Source organism: Paroedura picta, chromosome 4 (assembly GCF_049243985.1).
Source record: "Paroedura picta isolate Pp20150507F chromosome 4, Ppicta_v3.0, whole genome shotgun sequence".
Taxonomy (NCBI): Eukaryota; Metazoa; Chordata; class Lepidosauria; order Squamata; family Gekkonidae; genus Paroedura; species Paroedura picta.
In genome coordinates this window covers 49,887,257-49,905,695 of record NC_135372.1, presented here as the reverse complement: position 1 = coordinate 49,905,695, position 18,439 = coordinate 49,887,257, and the positions used below count along the sequence as shown (strand labels likewise).

At 43.0% G+C, this 18,439-nt stretch overlaps 1 protein-coding gene and 1 pseudogene across 6 annotated transcripts in view; both read right to left on the bottom strand.

Moving 5' to 3' along the window:
• LOC143835330 (uncharacterized) overlaps window positions 1-18,439 on the bottom strand; it is a 337,087-nt gene that overhangs the window by 195,822 nt on the left and 122,826 nt on the right. The gene's annotated exons all lie outside the window — the stretch shown is intronic.
• Window positions 15,630-15,729, bottom strand: LOC143836941 (U6 spliceosomal RNA; annotated as a pseudogene).

The following is an 18,439-nucleotide window of genomic DNA, read 5'->3' as shown; positions in this document are numbered from 1 at the left end:
GCTTCCATGTAAAAAAAAATCAGGAGCCTGGTAAGACCAAGCAGTCTTCCAGGTGGGACACTACACCCACCAGGGTAGAGACCCACCATGTTAACATCTGACACAAGCCAATGTGTAAGCAGAACAAAGGTATTTGTAATATTTATGAGCACTCAGGCCAATCCAGGTGCTATATGCAAGTAACAAACTCAATGAAAACAATTTCAGGAAGCCTCATCTGTGGAAATAAGTGGAATATAATTGGAGTACTCAACCTACACTCAAAGCAATTGGGAGAAACAAATCACTAGGAGTAGATCGGATATCAACAGAGCTATTTCAAGCCACAGAAATAAGCCTCCACCAAAATCACCAGAATAAGCCTACAAATATGGAAAACAAAACAATGGCTCACAGACTGGAAACACACAAACCACATTCCAGTTCCAAAACAAGGAAACAACAAAGAATGCAGCAACTATCAGACCATAACATTAATGTATCACATAAATAAGGCAATGTTCAAAACCCTACAACAAACAGTTACCATATATGGAAGAAAAATGCTGGAGTCAGAAAAAAAAAAAGAAACTTTAGAATTTATATTGTAAAATTATGTTGCTTACTAGATTTCAGAAACAAATCAGCTTGTCTGTCATAGACTTCAGCAAAGCTTTTGACCACGAGGACAATGAAAAGTTATGCTTGGTTATAAAGCAGCAGTCTGCAACCTTTTACCGGTTGTGGACCACTGCCAAGGGGTGGGGTGAGAGGGTGACCAGGGGCCGCAAATGCATACGCGCGGCAATTTCACACATTCACGGACCTGCCGCGCATGCGCGTTTGTGCTCCTGGCGGAGGCGCAAACGCTCGTGCATGGTGTCTCTGTGCTTGCGCGAAACTACCAGGCATGCGTGTTTGCACCCCGTCAGGCACAAACGTGCATGTGCAGCAGGTCCGCGCACGTGCGTTTGTGCCGCCAGCATGCCAGTGGCCACACTTCCCTCTCCCCTCCCCTCCTGCAGCAAGAAGCTTGCCGGGCCACAAGCTAATCGGCTGCTTCAGCGGCTGATTTGCTCGCGGCCTGGTGAGCTTCTCGCTGCGGGGGGGGGGCGGGGAGAGGGAGCCACGAACCGGGGGTTGGGGACTACTGTTCTAAAGAAATGAATGTGGCACAATTGACTGATTGTTTTGATGTGCAACCTGTCCTCTAGACAGGTTGCTAGAGCAGAATATGGAGAAACAGAATGATTTCCTACGGGCAAATGTATCATACAAGGATATAGTTTATTTCCCTAGCTTTGGTATCTACATTTAGATGAATTAAGATTTAGATGAAAGTGGAATGAAAATTAGGGGAAGAGACATCAACAATCGGAGATATGCAGGTGACATCACATAACAGGAAGAAAACAGTGAAGAACTGAACAACTACTGATTTAGGTTAAAACATAAAATGCTAAAGCAGGATTACAGCTAAACTTCAGGAAGACAAAAGAAATGGCTGCTTGGGAATTACATAACTTTAAGGCTGATAACGAGGAAATGAAAATTCTTCATTATTTTCTATTCCTTTATCCCATAAACAACAAAAAGGGAGAGGGCAACCAAGAAATCAGAAGTAGGTAGAGACTGGGAAGGGCAGCCATTAAGAAGCTTGAAAAGATTCTGAAGTATAGGGCTGTGTCACTGGGGGCCTTGATCAATTCATACCATAGTATTCCCCACTCCCCATTACCATAGCTAGGTGTGAAAGTTGAAGAAAGCTGACAAGAATAAATGTAAAGTTTTAGGGATATTGCAGACCACCAAAAAAAAACCCGAAATAAATTTTCTAGATTAAATCAAGCCTGGTCTGTCCCTGGAAACAAAAATAAACTACCTATAAATTTGTGCTGCAAGGTAGTGAGGAATTGCCCACCAAGAGGTAGATCCATTCTTTAATGTCTTCATGGGACTGCAAGAGTACAGTGGGAAGGGTGTCTAGCACATGCCAGGCTACAATACATGGCTGGTAGGCAGCATTTGTTTGATGCTTCATAGGCTTGCCACAGACAATAAGCTTAGACAGCCAGAGAACAACAAATTCTGGATTCTGGATCAGACTTAGGGTTTTGGCTATCACCTTTAAGGCCACACGTGGTCTGTGCCCAGTATACCTGAGGGATTGCCTCTCCACCTACACCCCTCAAATTGCCTTGTGCTCTACCACCTCCAACCTCCTGGTCCCAAAGAAGCCCACTTGACCTCAACCAGGACCAGAGCTTTCTCTATCCTGGCCCCCACCCAGTGGAATGAGCTCCCAGAGGAGATCAGGGTCCTGACGGAACTTGAACTGTTCCTCAGGGCTTGCAAAAGGGAGTTCCTCCGCCAGGCATTTGGTTGAGGTCGACCTAAACCACTGCTTCCCATTGGCCTCCAAGCCTCCCTTCTACAATGACTACTACAAATCCGCCAAACCCACTGGGCCTCAGTGTCAGCTGAACTGATGCTCTTTGCAGTTTCCACTGTTGTTTAATGTTATTGTTGTTATCACCTTGTTATTACTATAAATGGAAGCCACCCCGAGTCTTTGGGGAGGACGGTAAATAAATAAATAAATAAGTGTCCTTTATAGCAGCTTCCGTTTGAAGTCACACCAAAACCCAAGTCTAAGGAGCTCCTAGAATCACTTTTTGATTGTTTGTGCACTGGGAACTTTGCTGCCTCAGGACTCATGCAGAAGCACAAATCTGGAGTGGACAAGGTGCACCAGACCAAATGCTCCCGCGTGTAGGAGCAGGAAGAGGCAGGACAACCTGCCTCAGCTCCAACTCCAGTTTGCAGACCAGCACAGAGCCTTCAGTGTGGAAAGAATCTTTGAGAGGCTTCTGAGCACATAATTAAATCAGCAGAAGGTAAAGGCTTTAGCTATAGGAAGGAAATTTGTATTTATGAGCTTAATTTTTGTTAACTTTTTGTTAACATTTTTTCAATAAAAATCTCCCTGTAGTATGTTGGGGTCATCACTAGGGAATAGTTTTGTATTAGGAAATACTCAGTCCCAGGCATCACAAAGTAAAGTGTCAAGTAGTAGGCCTTACGAAAACCCTGAGAGCTGTTGTCCAACAACTGTAAACAATACCGACCCTAGCAGACAAATGTTTCGCTTCAGTGTACAACAGCTTGATGTGACACAGTAAAACAATCACAGCCAGGGAGGCACAGAGCTGTAGTCTCAGAAGGGATCTTACAGGCCATCTTGTCCAACTTCCCGCTCTATATAGGAACCCCAAACCTGAGCACTCCTGACAGGGAGGTATCCTTCCTCTGCCTGAAGACCTCTCATGAGGGAGCAGGAGAACAAATTTGTACCAAGTAAGTTGATAAATTATAGATTCAGATATACAAATTATATTATGTAATGTTTATATACAAATAGCAATATTAACTCAATGTAATGCAATATTTCTGGAGAGTTAACAGATTTCAGAGCGTTGCTTTGTCTTAAGTGTCAATTGTATATAATTCAATCCAATAAAAACTTCCTGCTTGTGAAAGCTAAGAGCCATTCCACACCTGGGAACTAAAGTGAAAGGCTTACCTTTTTCAGATGCTTTTTTTGTGCCATTTCAAATGACATCACCAGCCTCCAGTGTCCCAGCAGCAAACTGGCAGCTACATCCTCCATTTTAAAGTGCTAGTTGGGAAATCCACAAAACTGGATTCCCCCAACTATGTAACACAAGCGGGAAGAGAACAACCAGCAACCACAAACAAAATAGATGTCCATAACTAAAGTAGCCAAAGTAGTGTGATCTCCATCTCCAGTGCCCACCCTTGGACCCGCCTTCTTCTCCCAGGAATGGGATTTTTTTGTAGCAAACTGCCTGGAGCAATGAATACGCGTTGCTTCATCCAGGCAGAGCAAAAAAAAAAAATCCCTCCACCAGTTGATGCACAAAGCATGCCTCTCAGACCCCCCCCCCCACACACAAAAAATTATGAAAATATTACTTTTCTTAAGCTTCGAGGCTGGGTGGGGTGGCATTAAAATAAGCACTATCCTTCTATGATTAGATGCATAGGCATACCAACGGAAAGGTTTCACTTAAAAAAAACACTTGCATCACGGTCCCTTTAAAACAGGGGAAAAGGAGATTGGCTGCCTGGCATGGTTGACAGATGGAAGGAATCATAGAATCATAGAATCATAGAGTTGGAAGGGGCAATACAGGCCATCTAGTCCAGCCCCCTGCTCAACGCAGGATTAGCCCTAAGCATCCTAAAGCATCCAAGAAAAGTGTGTATCCAACCTTTGCTTGAAGACTTCCAGTGAGGGGGAGCTCACCACCTCTTTAGGCAGCCTATTCCACTGCTGAACTACTCTGACTGTGAAAAACTTTTTCCTGATATCTAGCCTATATCGTTGTACTTGAAGTTTAAACCCATTACTGCGTGTCCTCTCCTCTGCAGCCAACAGAAACAGCATCCTGCCCTCCTCCAAGTGACAACCTTTCAAATACTTAAAAAGGAGAAACATATGTATAGCGTGTTCCTCTCCTCTACCATTTCAGGCAGCCATTTGGAGTGCCAGGAAACACCAGAAAGCGGCAGAAGAAAGCGGGATAACAAGAAGGTGAGAAATGGTGGGGGCATGATTTTTACAGCATCACGCAAATCCACTGGCGTGATGTGTGTAATGGCCCTAAGTATGCTCTGAACGAAGGTGCCACACATATTAGCTCTCCAAGCCCATGACTGACATCTAGTATCTCTTTATCCAATCTGCACCACCATCTCTATACAGGCAATGGCTGATACAAGTGGGATTACTGTCCTCTTCAAAAGAAAACTGGCTGAGAGCACCAACAATTATTTGTTGGAGTTTGTGTGTGAAAGAGTGTTTTGTTCAAGGCTATGCCTGGTGGCTGTCGCACAGTCTTTGGAACACATGCAGGCAACGATACTCAATCCACTGTTGTATTCAGCCTGATGCTTTTATTCTGCCTGGGAGTTTTACGGAGGACCAGAGGTGATTACACAATAACAAGGTAATAAGCAAAGCAGAATTAGCTAACCAGTCCACAACAGGGCTGGGAGTCAGATGTTTTGTCCAAAGAAGCAGGGAGGACCAGGGTTTAAGGTCCACAGGCAAGGCAAGTAAAAATCTCTCTAAAAATAAACACAATATTAGTAACCAGGCACAGACAATACTCTGTTTCACCAAAGGATTTAGAGGACAGAGCAGAGGTTTCAAAAGTTATTCCCACAAGTGGGTTCTGACCACATCTATGCTTTTATCAGCTTGCTCACTGAAACCCAGGTGTTATTTATTCATTCAGTCTTAGGCCCTACATCAGCTCTGATTTGGAAGCCAAGGCTAAATGGTGCTGTACTAATAGCCTGATAGTCTTCATCTTTCCTGAACTGTAAATTATTTTCTGTCTGCAATGCTCTCCTGGCTCAGGAGACTCCAGAGGTAAGAGATAAACTGATTTCTGTCCCTTTGTCTTCTGCCAGAAAGAACAACTCTCATTCCCTGAGGGTTCTGATTCTGACTCCAAATTCAGCTGCTCAACTGGTTCTGACTGTTAATTCAGCTGCTCAGATGGGCATTCCACTGGTGCAGCTCCTGATTCCTCCAGAGGAAGGCACAACTGCCTGACTCACAACGGTGAGTGTGGATCTTATGCCTTTCCTGGTGACTCATGCACTGTGAGAGAAAAGTTAATTGTGGTTCTCATTCCCTTCAGGAGGAAATGTTAATTCAATATTGCAACACTGGCACTTTGCAAGGATGAAATTCTGAGAGAACAGCTTTGGCCTACTGTTTCCTTCAGTGAGTGGGAGGGTTTCACGGGATCTGGTACCTAGAGTGGCAGCCACAACTTTCCCTGAAAATAGCAGAGTAGGAGGCTACTTTGCCCAGTAAAATAAACTAGAATTGATAATGACATAAGAAAGCAATTATGTGGGAAACACTGAATCAAGCATTCCCAGATGTTATATTTATATTGCGACCAAAGTGTCAAGGGAACCAAGTGGAAGCTTGTAAAAAAAAATCCCCCATTGTAAAATAGATGTTCCCAATGACTTCAGGGTCCAAATACATTTGTTGATTCAAAAAAATATGCTTTGACATATGCGGAATTAAGATTTGTTTTTTAAGTTAGCATAATTATCGTTAAAACATCATTGTGCTAATTTATGGTACTAGTTTAGGAAATTGTGCTAGTGTATGAAATTGGGATCCAGCACACATTCAGAAATAATGTTTTTGCCTTCTTATTCTACTTATATGACAACCTTCACAATCAGTTGAGCAATGATCCACAAATATGGTAATGATGCCATCTCTTTCCCTACCAGATAGGCAGCCAGTATGACACAGGAAGTGGAATGCTAACTGGCGATGAAGGAGAACTGAGTTCAAATCCCTGCTCAGCCATCAAGCTCGCTGGGTGATCCCAGTCCACACACACCTCAGTTCAGATGTAATGCAGAGACATGGTTTAATTAAACTAAACACAGTCAACTGGTCTTCCAAACCATCATCACCACATACTAATTACAGTTTGTTTTAGATCAGGCTCTGAAGCCGCAATCTTAAGCATAGTTTCATATAATTAAATCCATTCCCTACAGTATCCTGGCTTAATCCTGGTTTGCTTTCCTGCCAGTGCTTCACCACATCTATTGAGCCACATGGCTCAGAAACCTAACCATTGTTGCCTTCAGGTGGTTCTCAGTAGTGCCAAACATCTCTTTGCCCTTGTCTCCAAGAGTGTCATCCATCAAACTCCATCCCTGCCTCCACCCCGCCGGGAGCGCAAATACCCTAATAAAGTTACCTTAGGACACAGTGGAATACTAATACACAAAGTATCATTAATAAACTGAATTACATTGTGCCAAAACAAATGGATTGCAGACACACCCAAAACATAAAGATCAATTCTGCATATTGCAAACCACTTCTCCAATATACATCTGACAGACAGTTAATTGTGTAGTCTAAAATACCATTGTGCAAGTTTCTTTCAAAAGATTTGTCTCAAACTGCTTAAAATTAATTTCCCTCAATCATTAATGTTTTCCTATTTCCCTCAATATTCCTGTGGAAGTTTTGTTTTGTTTGGCTTTCTAAATTTGCCTCAGAGATTTAACTATCTGAAATTTGGTGGTAACTGTATAGATACCGGTTGGCAGTAACTCTCGCCAAAATTATTCTCAGGAATTAAATGTCAATAAGAAAAATGGAGTCATTGCTTCACAGTAGGCATCCCAGTAACAGCAGCAGCTGCAGTGGGCAGATTGAGGAAGGTCTCCAGAAAAAATCTTGGGTCTGTTTATTTCATCACCTTGCAACTATTCAGGTATCAAGAGGCCTTTTATAAAAATAGCTCAGTATTTTTTTTGCCTTTTGGTGTGAATTAGAGATTGGTACGATGATCACATCGGTTTGGGAAAGAAGAATTTTAGCTATGAGCGGCATGTATACCTATGTAACCAGATTTCATTTCCCCAAACCAAATCTGCTCACTGGTGACCTTGACACAGTCATCCCCTAACTGTAACCTGTAGCAGGACCCCTCTCTATAGAGAGGCATACTGACCCCAACAACCAGTGGCACCCCTCAATCGTCTAGGCCAGGGGTAGTCAAACTGCAGCACTCCAGATGTCCATGGACTACAATTCCCAGGAGCTTATGCCAAAGCCAGACACTGTTAAAGTCTGCCAAGACCCAGTAGGACCATGATAATTTGTGTATTTATTTATTTATTTTGGATTTTTATGCTGCCCTTCCAATATGGAAAAGAAACTCACACATATGGGCACTGACTATTGTACTGTATTCCAGTGTTTACATAATAAGCCATAATTTGGAACAGAAACTGTATTTGATGAATCGAGTGGAGTTTTCACTTTTCCCTCAGCACAGAAAACTACTTTGGACAGCACGGGTAGTTCAAAAGCAGTCGGGGCTCAGCCATCTGTACGTTTGTCGGTGTCCAGAGGAGAATGGGGCAATTAGCAATCACTGTGTAGCTTTGTATTCTCTACTGTGCCACTGTACTGGACATTTGCCCACAGAATGGAAAAAAAAAAACTCCGACAGAAGGACTACAATCTTGAACTTATTTTCCCTCACCCACCCCATCGCCACAACACTCCGAGAATGCTCAACAGGACTCATGCACACACACAGTTAGAATGTGGTTCTGGCTCTGAGGTGATTCTGTTGGTATTTCTTGGCTAGAGCAGCCGTTAACTAAAGCAGATGCAAGCAAGGCGAGCACAGTTTTGTTACAGAGGCCGAGATGGGAGCACTTGTTGGCTTTATAATTCCAGTATCCTGAAAGTCTGACTAAGGGAAATATCCACGGAGCTAAGCATTAGCTGACAAGGCTGTTTTGGTGTGACCCCATAATATGGTTCCAAGAACAACAAGAAAGCAAACAGCCGTGGTTAGTTCAGGGACAAGGAGAAGAAGGAAAAAAAACAAAATCGTTAAAAGAGTTTAAATAACACTGAACCAGAATTCAGAAGTTCTTATCTATGCATATTTTTAATCTGTTTGCACAGGAATCTCGGGATGACAGATTGCTCTTCCACAGGAACCCCTTTCTTCAGAGATCCCAGGTTACCTGGCTGGTAAATAGGTCTACTAGCCTCCAGTCGATCCTGAAGGTCCCCCGGAATTACTACTGATCTCTGGCTGACAGAGGTCAGTTTCCCTGGAGAAAGGAGCTGCTTTGGATGGTGGACTTTATGATAGTGATCCCCAACCTGTGGGCTGCGGACCACATGTGGTCCTTCGACTAATTGGAGGTGGGCCCCAAAGGACACCTTCTCCCCCCCCCCCGTCATGAGTTAAACTGTCAGTTTAACTGTCATGTGTTAAAATTTCCATGAAAAGAAAATGTTCCTTATGTTCCTTGTTGTGGCGTGTCTGTATCTTATTTTGAAGGGATGTTTAAACATTACCATAGCGATCAGAGAGCGCTAGGGCAGTGGTTGAGAGTAGAGGAGTAAACTACCCCCCCCACCGGGCCTCAGTAAAAGGCGTTGAGTGGGCCCCGGTGATAAAAAGGTTGGGGACCACTGCTTTATGACATTATAATTTCTCACTGGAAGTTGAAAACTCGAGAGATAAATTTTCTTTATATGGATTGCACTCTCAATAATTTGGTGCAGACTTTGACCAAATGTTCTGCCTAGAAGGTATATTGTATGGCATTAGTCCTCACTTAAGTTCCTCCCCTTCCTAAACTCCACCCTCTACAGGCTCCACCCACAAAGTCTTCAGGTGTTTCCCAACCTGGAGCTGTAAACCTTTTAATCAGACCAATTTCCTTTCTGCAAGGGGATTCTGGATTGGGGATCCCTGGGAGATCCAGCTTTCACTGTTGCAAGTCAGAGAGTCAGGCTGCAGGAGCAGAGTGCCCTGTGCCCATGATTGCAAACACAAATCTGAATAGGCATCACTCTGCTGGAGCTGAGAGCCATTCATCTTGCACTGTTAGCCTTTCAAGTGGCAGGTCAGCATGTCCTTGTACGAATGAACACCACCAAAGCATACATAATAGACAGGAGGGCACAAGGCCTCTTCAGCTTTCCAAGGAGGCCTTTACATTCCTGAAGTGATGGATGTCCATTTCAAGTCCCTGACAGTGGGAGATGAACAAGGCCTACTGAATATTAAGATAGGCTGACTCAGTTTACAGATAGCGGCTCAGGGAGAATGGACTTTGCCCATCAGGAGTTTCAGCCTGATTGCACAATGTTCCAGGTTTCCTGAAATGGATCACTTTGCTACCTCAGAATGAAATTGGACCATCACTTTTCCCAACAGGGGGTTTTCTACTTGAATGTGATTCTGCCAAGCAAAACAGATGACTGGAGGTGCCCAGTACAAGATCATTTCTACCACTTAAAAAATGGATACTTATAATGAATACCAGTATTTTCTTTTCCTGTTCTTTGTCCACTGGAAACAGAAAATTGCCTCCTTGATCACTTGGATGGACCATGGCTCAGTGGCACAGCATCTCTTTGCATGCAAAGGACCAAAGGTCCTGGCATCACCATCTAAAAGCAGAAGGCAGCAAGTGATTTGAAAGACTTTTGCCTGATACCCTGGAGAACTGCTTCCAGTCTGATTCTGACAGACCAATGATCTGAGACAGTATAAGAAAGATTCACAGAGACAATCCATACACACCACATGTAAAATGATGTATCTGTTGTTCTGTTGGTGGCATCTGAGGACAGATAACCACTGATTTCCTGCCATAGATCATGAAACCACTTTTTAATTCTCTACAAGGAGTAGATTCATATCGATAGGACTAGATAGGCACAAATCCAACTGGCTTGTAGCTCTAGCCATGAACTATCCTACAATCTGCAACAGCTGGCTCCAGAATAATGCGACCTGAAACTTTTTTCCAGCACAACTGCCAGCAAAAGTCCTCAAAAAACGGAAAAGGACTAGACTAGACTAAACATAGAATGAAAAAGAAGCACACCAAGACGGAGCCTGCGCTAAAAGAAAGATGAAACCCCAGTGGATAAAGAGAATGAACTTGCAGCCCATTCATAGTAGTTATTGGCTCCCGCATGGGCAATAACAAGGAACTTCCACATGGCTTTTGGCAACAGTACAATTCATAACGAGAAGAGCGTGCTGAATTATTTAACCATTAAAAACATCAGTACGACCTGAGCAGAAATCAGTACTGCCCATAATTATGAGAGATCGTTGACCTAGAAAGCTCAGGTTCTAATATCTTCTGGCACAAAAAGTCACTAGAGAGCAAACTAGAAGACAGAGGGAACGAGCCCACCGTTAAGATGCATCCTTGACAGAAATTTCCTTTCAAGAGGTATTAGGTCAGGAAGTTATTATTAGCTGGAACATGTTAAAAGAACACTTGACATAGAAGCTTCATTAGAGCCTGCTTCTCGCTTTACAGTTAGCACTCACTACATATACACAGGTACAAAGTGCTTGCTCTTAGGTCTGTATAAGATAGATGACTAACACAGGCATAATCAAAGTGTGCATGGGGGAAGGGACTGTGGGCAACCAACATGGCTTATTTATCTCGTATAATATTACCTTGTCCTTTCTTCAGTGAGTTGGTATGCAGTTCTCCCTTTGCTATTTTAACTTCCAAGCAACACTATGAAGTAGGTTAGATTGAGAGTATGTGACTGGGCCAAGGTGACTTGGTGAGAGTTATGGTGGTGGGGCAGTTTGAACTCCCGGCTTCCCAGGTCTTGGTTCAATGACACTCAAATCACGACACCACACAGGTACTACATGTTGTTCCGTTGTGCTCACAGCATATAGCCATAGGCATAAAGTTAACAGACAGGGAGCAGTATGATTTGCACATTGGTTTGAAGATGACAAAGGTGGTGAAAAACCATTAAAGCCGCTGATTTAACCTTCAAGCATTACATAATGAGAAGAAATATCAACAGCACATATCTGTCCCCTCACCACAGGGAGAAAGTATTTTTTCCCCTCTTTCTTTCTTTTTTTTTAAATGCAGCTCTTTGACACCATAAGCCAAGCTTTCTCAACCAGGATTTCATGGAACCCTTTCTTGATGGCCCTGGAATGGTTTCCTAATGGGTAGGAGTTAATTATTTTTTCATATATTTTTAAAATCTATCAGTGATATGACCATGTATGTCAACCTCCCTACCCCTCCCCAAATGGCCAATGATGGGCCTGGAGGGGATGGAGAGGGTAGGGGCCCCAGGTGAGTGTGTACACAGCTATGCTTCCCAACCATATTCTGCACAGTCACACCACTTCTGGGATTTCTTTAAGTCTGAAGAATGTTTTAAGGGTTTTCCCAATGGTATAAAAAAAAGTGAGAAAGGCTGCCATAAGCAATACTTCACTTTGAGTAGGGACGAGTGGTGAGGATGGATATGACAGACATTATTAGGTGTTACTTTTTCCCTTTGGTGAAGTTGTATGACAGGGGTGGAGAAGCTCTTGCCTACCAAGGAGAAATTTGAGTCCAAACCCCATTTGCATTGTCAAAATCGCCATCTATTCCTGCAAAGCATTCTATCAAAAACTATGAAAATATAATATTTGAACAGGACATTAAAATTTTCCACATAGTAGAAATTCAACAGGTCCAGAGAGTTTTACCCAGCTGCAAAGGCAAAATCTTCACCTGCTTAGTTGATGCCTGTGGCACATGAAGGAACTTTGCCATAAGACCGGTCATACACAAAATGGTACCTCCATTCTTTTTCTACAGGTATTGAAGAATGTCTCTATTTTTATGACCCATGCTTTCGAATTATGGAGCTGGAGATGAATGCTGCGAATACCATGGACAGCCAAAGTTACCAACAAGATAGTTTTAGAGAGGAGCAAACCAACTGTGTCATTAGAAGAGAAGATATTATGGCTAAAGCTCACTTACTTTGGACACATCATGCGATCAAACTCGCTAGAAAAATCATTAATGCTCGGCATGGTCAGTGGCAAAAGGAACCGTGGTTGCCAAAGGATCTGCTGGCTCAACATGATCAAAGCAATTCAGGGATGACCATGAACCAGCTAAAAGAAGCAGTCAGAGACAGGCGCGCATGGCGAAGACTTTCCTATCGAATTGCTGAGGGTTGGACACGACTGAACGGATAACATCATCATCATCATGCTCCTGACAATACTGTTAACACCTCCATTATACAGGGCTGGATAGCAGTTCTTTCATTATTTTACAGCCTACATTTTCAAGTGAGTTTACTTTTTTATATGACAGGTGCTTTTGGGAGAACAGTGTCCTTTAACAATGATCACACTGAACATTTGGCAAAAGAATTAGCTCTAGGAATTAAAAAATGGGGGGGGGGGAGAAAAAATAACCCGTAAAAGTAAAAAATGTTAGATGAAGCCAGACCACTTTCTAAACATTGGGGTTCCAGCCAAGGCTAAAACTGGACACAAACTGGTCATATTCTACTGGCTGAGAAACACATGAATGAAATACTGTTTTGGAAACTTTTAAACAGATCAGCTTCTAAGCTGTTGAGATTGAAATAGTTCAAGCAAAAATTTGCTCTTCTGCTGGCTAAATACGGGGACAGGAAAAACATCAACAACATAACCAGCCAAGAAGAGGCACTTCAGATAATCTTGTGCAATAAATACATACTTCGATGCGTGGTGATGTGAAGATTCCTTCTGGCGTCTTATCACATCATTGGAATTTTTAGACAAAACCCCTACAGGACACCACTGTGGACTCAACACACATGCATGTGTTTGTGCTGAACATAGTAAACAGTTATACACAGCTGAAGGATTTGTTCTCTTGAAAACAGAAGTTAGGAGGATTGGAAAATTTTAAACTATGGAGCAGGCACTGATGTTGATACTCCTAAGGAATGTTATGAATTAGTGTGCAGTGTGAGCTATTGTTTCCACTGTTGCACATCCTGAAAGCCACAAGGACCATATAAGGGCAAAAACAGACATGATGAAGATCACAGATCTTCTGCAAGATGCAAACTGCTAGTTTTGAAAAGCAGTGGTGTCTGTTTTCTTTAAATGACAAAAGTATTTGTGTTTATTCGTGGATGACACAGAGACTCTGTATTAGACATGTGATGGCCATGTTGTGCCCCTCAGACACATGAATGTGTGCAGGCTCATGAATGTGGCATCCAGGTTCAGGGAAATGCAGTTACAACCTTCAATGATGCTGTTTTCACATCCTCAAACTGCCCCATGAAGTGGCTCTTGGCTCTGTTGTGGAAATTATATCTGACCACGTGAGTAAATTGATTTCACATTAGCGGCTACACAGGGCAGTCTAGGGGTACAAAAATCCCTAGCCAAAAAAATGCAGAAGGGAAGTTGAAGCTGTGGCACCCATCTTTCACACCGTTCTTGTGCCACCCAGCAACAAGCCCACTGTACCTTGTAGAGAATCCAGAAGCACTAATAACAACACTTGGTTTGTTGATACCAAACAGAGGTAGATGAGTTTATGAAATGTTTACCTCACCCTTCCTCCAAGGAGCTTTTCTATTTTACCCCTGCAACCATCTCGTCAGCAGGTCACACAATAAGATTTATAACTAAGCAGAGATTAAAGCCTAGATCTCTCTATATTCATTCTTAAACTCCACCCCACCCCCCAGAGCAGACTTCAATCAAGGTCATGTGATCTTACAAACTGGCTTTTACAGATGAAAGGAGATTTTCCTCACATCTGGCTGTAATGTAGTTCTGAAACAAAGAAGTCATGAGAAAAAGGACCCTTTCCTTCATTGCTTGCATTCAAAAGTGCCCTGATTTGGGTTTGTTGTTGTTACTGCTAGGTGCAAAGTCGTGTCCGACCCATTGTGACCCCATGGACAATGATCCTCCAGGCCTTCCTGTCCTCTACCATTCCCCGGAGTCCATTTAAGTTTGCACCTACTGCTTCAGTGACTCCATCCAGCCACCTCATTCTCTGTTGTCCCCTTCTTCTTTTGCCCTCAATTGCTCCCAGCATTAGGCTCTTCTTCAGGGAGTCCTTCCTTCTCATGAGGTAGCCAAAGTATTTGAGTTTCATCTTCAGGATCTAGCCTTCTAAGGAACAGTCAGGGCTGATCTCCTCTAGGACTGACCAGTTTGTTCCCCTTGCAGTCCAAGGGACTCACAAGAGTCTTCTCCAGCACCAGAGTTCAAAAGCTTCAATTCTTTGACGCTTGGCCTTCCTTATGGTCCAACTTTCACAGCCATACATTGCAACTGGGAATACCATAGCCTTGACTAAATGCACTTTTGTTGGCAGGGTGATGTCTCTGCTTTTTAGGATGCTGTCTAGATTTGCCATAGCTTTCCTCCCCAGGAGCAAGCGTCTTTTAATTTCTTTGCTGCAGTCCCCATCTGCAGTGATCTTGGAGCCCAGGAAAATAAAATCTCTCACTATCTCCATTTCTTCCCCATCTATTTGCCAGGAATTGAGAGGGCCGGATGCCATGATCTTCGTTTTCTTGATGATGAGTTTCAAGTCAACTTTTGCACTCTCCTCCTTCACCCGCATCAACAGGCTCTTTAGTTCCTCTTCGCTTTCTGCCATTATCTTCGTTTTCTGCCATTATTTGGGTTAAAATAATATAATTTGCTTCTTCCTGGTCAGATAGAAAATGCCTCCCTCTATAGCAGACATCTTTGTGACTGGATTTATCAAATGAATGCTGCAACTGATAGTTTTACCATTTCTCAGTCAAAGACAGTTCCATTGTTTAAATTCTTTTTGAAAAGACCATAGAACACCACCTTATTTGGCTAACATTGCTTCCATGCCACTAAGGATGCCGCTTACCTATTTAAGGTTTCAAGCTATTCCACCAGCCCTGTGATTTGGCCAATTCTTGTGTATCCCAAGATCCCTGTGTCTCTATATATGTGGAAACCTGGAAGTTGACGATCGCACCAACTATATGTTAACATATCCAGTATGATGAACCACAGAAGTAGATTATTTTAAGACTAGTTCCAGATGCACCCACAATGTCTGAGCCAGGTAGATTGATATTTTTATTGTCTGATACTGATCCATATATTTCCATCAGATTAGCTCTTTATGCCCTTGCAGTCAGGAAAATTTGAGCCATAATAACTCAAATAAAGAAAAAATGGTATCCTGAGACTTTTAACCCCTAAATATTGTACCTTGCTAATCTTCTCTGTATCGTTCCAATTTTAGTATATGTGCTGCCAAAGCGAGCACAAATATTGAACCTAAATTGCTAATGGAATTTTATCTATTATTATCTTTTTAGCTGAGATAGACAGGCAGGCAGAAGCACAGCAATCTCAACAAGGGTTACTAGTAACCCCAGTGTTACTCCTGGAGGGGTCACTCTGGTTGGGGGCTGGATTTATTTTTTTACACACATAGACACACACATAGACACAGATTTAAAAACCCAGGATGGAGTCAGGAGGACAGGATGGCTTTCTACTCATTTGTCTGGTCTGTGGTTGCCTTGTTGAATTCACACACAATGGAAAAGGAATAGGAGGGAAGAGCTGAACCTGCTGCATTCCCCTCATTGGCTTTCTCCCTCTCAGAATTTCTTCTCAGAGCCCCAGTGGCAGAAAATGTCTGAAGGAAGGCTGTTGCAAGCAAAGGGATTCAGATATTCATGCAGGAGAGGACTGTGTCCAATGCCACAGAGTCTACCCTCCAAAGCAGCCATTTTCTCCAGGAAAACTGATCTCTGTAGTCTGGAGCTGAGTTGTTACAGGGCATCCCCAGGTCTACAGGGCACCCCCAAGCCAGCAACGCCAGCCAAGAGCTGTTATACCTGGATCCAGTGCAAGGACTGTGCACAGCCTGCACAAAGATTCCTGTCTTCCCATGTTTCCTCTTTCAGTGGCAGCCATTTCCAACCCTAGGAAAATGTATTCTCAGATCTTGCTAGGATTGCCAACCTCCTGGTGATGCCTGGAGATCCTCCAAAGTTACAAGTGATCTCCAAATCACACAGATCATTGCCCCAGAGGAGAATTGCTGCTTTGCATGGTGGGATTTATGACAGCTGAGATGAATGCTTCCTTGTTTTGCTCAGGCAAGGCACTGCACACATAAAAATGAAATTAACTTCTTATTTAACAAGCATTTTATTTTATGAGTGATGCCATGTATTCTAAACATCTGGGGCATGGCAGAGTGGTATGGTCAGATGGCATCACCTCTGGGGTTACTTGAATCCTCAAGAATATTTCATGAGTTACTCCATGGTCAAAAGGTTGAAAAAGGATTAGAGTGGCCACTGACTGTTTGCTATAGCATAATCCTAGACATCTCTGAATAGTCCTGCATACAGGCAGGATGTTTTTTCCAGTGATACATAATGGGCAGCAGAAGAGTTCACATGTATGAGTGCTATGAGAAAGAAGACCGATTCTCATGTGCTCACATTGGCTATGGGAACTAGAATTGAAACAGCAGGACACTTTTTAGTCTATTGGCAGCCAGTCACTGGGAGAACTGTCAGAGCAAACAGAAAAAGCCTTCACTCCAAAGCTGGTAACACTAAGCAAAGTGTCATGTGAGTTTGCAGGGATTATAAAGTGACAGTCAACTAAGTTGCCAAACTGGATCCTTATACTTCAATACTCAGAATTGAAGACTTATTTGCATTCTTAGCTGAGTGGGAAGGGGAAAATTTCAGTTATCTTCAGTTACTTCTCCATAAGGTTTCAGGGAATTGCTAATGATTCATTTTCATTAGGGATTATTTAGGGATGTAAGGGACATTCTGGGGGAATTTCAAGTGCTCAGGTCTATTGAGATCAGGGAAGATCAGGGACTTTGAAGGGCTTCAGAACATGGGATTCAAGTTTATTTATTGTTTATCAATCATTTGTTTCCTCAGTAAAAGCTGGATCACTTTTTTGATACAGAGGTTCTCTGTACAACCAGCAATAAGGTAAAGGTAATTGCAGAAACTCCATCATAGGTACCAGTTTCCAGACTTAATGAATACTTAGGCCTTGTTATTACTACCCCTAATGGCAGAAAGTGAAGAGGAACTAAAGAGCCTGTTGATGCGGGTGAAGGAGGAGAGTGCAAAAGTTGGCTTGAAACTCAACATCAAGAAAACAAAGATCATGGCAGCCGGCCCTCTCAATTCCTGGCAAATAGATGGGGAAGAAATGGAGATAGTGACAGATTTTATTTTCCTCGGCTCCAAGATCACTGCAGATGGGGACTGCAGCAAAGAAATTAAAAGACGCTTGCTCCTAGGGAGGAAAGCTATGGCAAATCTAGACAGCATCCTAAAAAGCAGAGACATCACCCTACCAACAAAAGTGCGTTTAGTCAAAGCTATGGTATTCCCAGTTGCAATGTATGGCTGCGAAAGTTGGACCATAAGGAAGGCCGAGCGTCAAAGAATTGAGGCTTTTGAACTCTGGTGCTGGAGAAGACTCTTGCGAGTCCCTTGGACTGCAAGGCGAACAAACCGGTCAGTCCTAGAGGAGATCAGCCCTGACTGCTCTTTAGAAGGCCAGATCCTGAAGATGAAACTCAAATACTTTGGCCACCTCATGAGAAGGAAGGACTCCCTGGAGAAGAGCCTAATGCTGGGAGTGATCGAGGGCAAAAGAAGAAGGGGACGACAGAGAATGAGGTGGATGGATGGAGTCACTGAAGCAGTAGGTGCAAACTTAAAAGGACTCCAGGGAATGGTAGAGGACAGGAAGGCCTGGAGGATCATTGTCCATGGGGTCGCGATGGGTCGGACACGACTTCGCACATAACAACAACAACAATTACTACCCCAAAGTTTTCGTCCAAACTCTCTACAATATTAGCCCTATTGAATGGAGTCCTTGATTATAAGTGCTACATGGAAATGGGAGATAATATCCAAATTCTTGAAGTTAATACTGTTAGAAGATTTCCTTCTCTTAAAAAAAAAAATAAACCA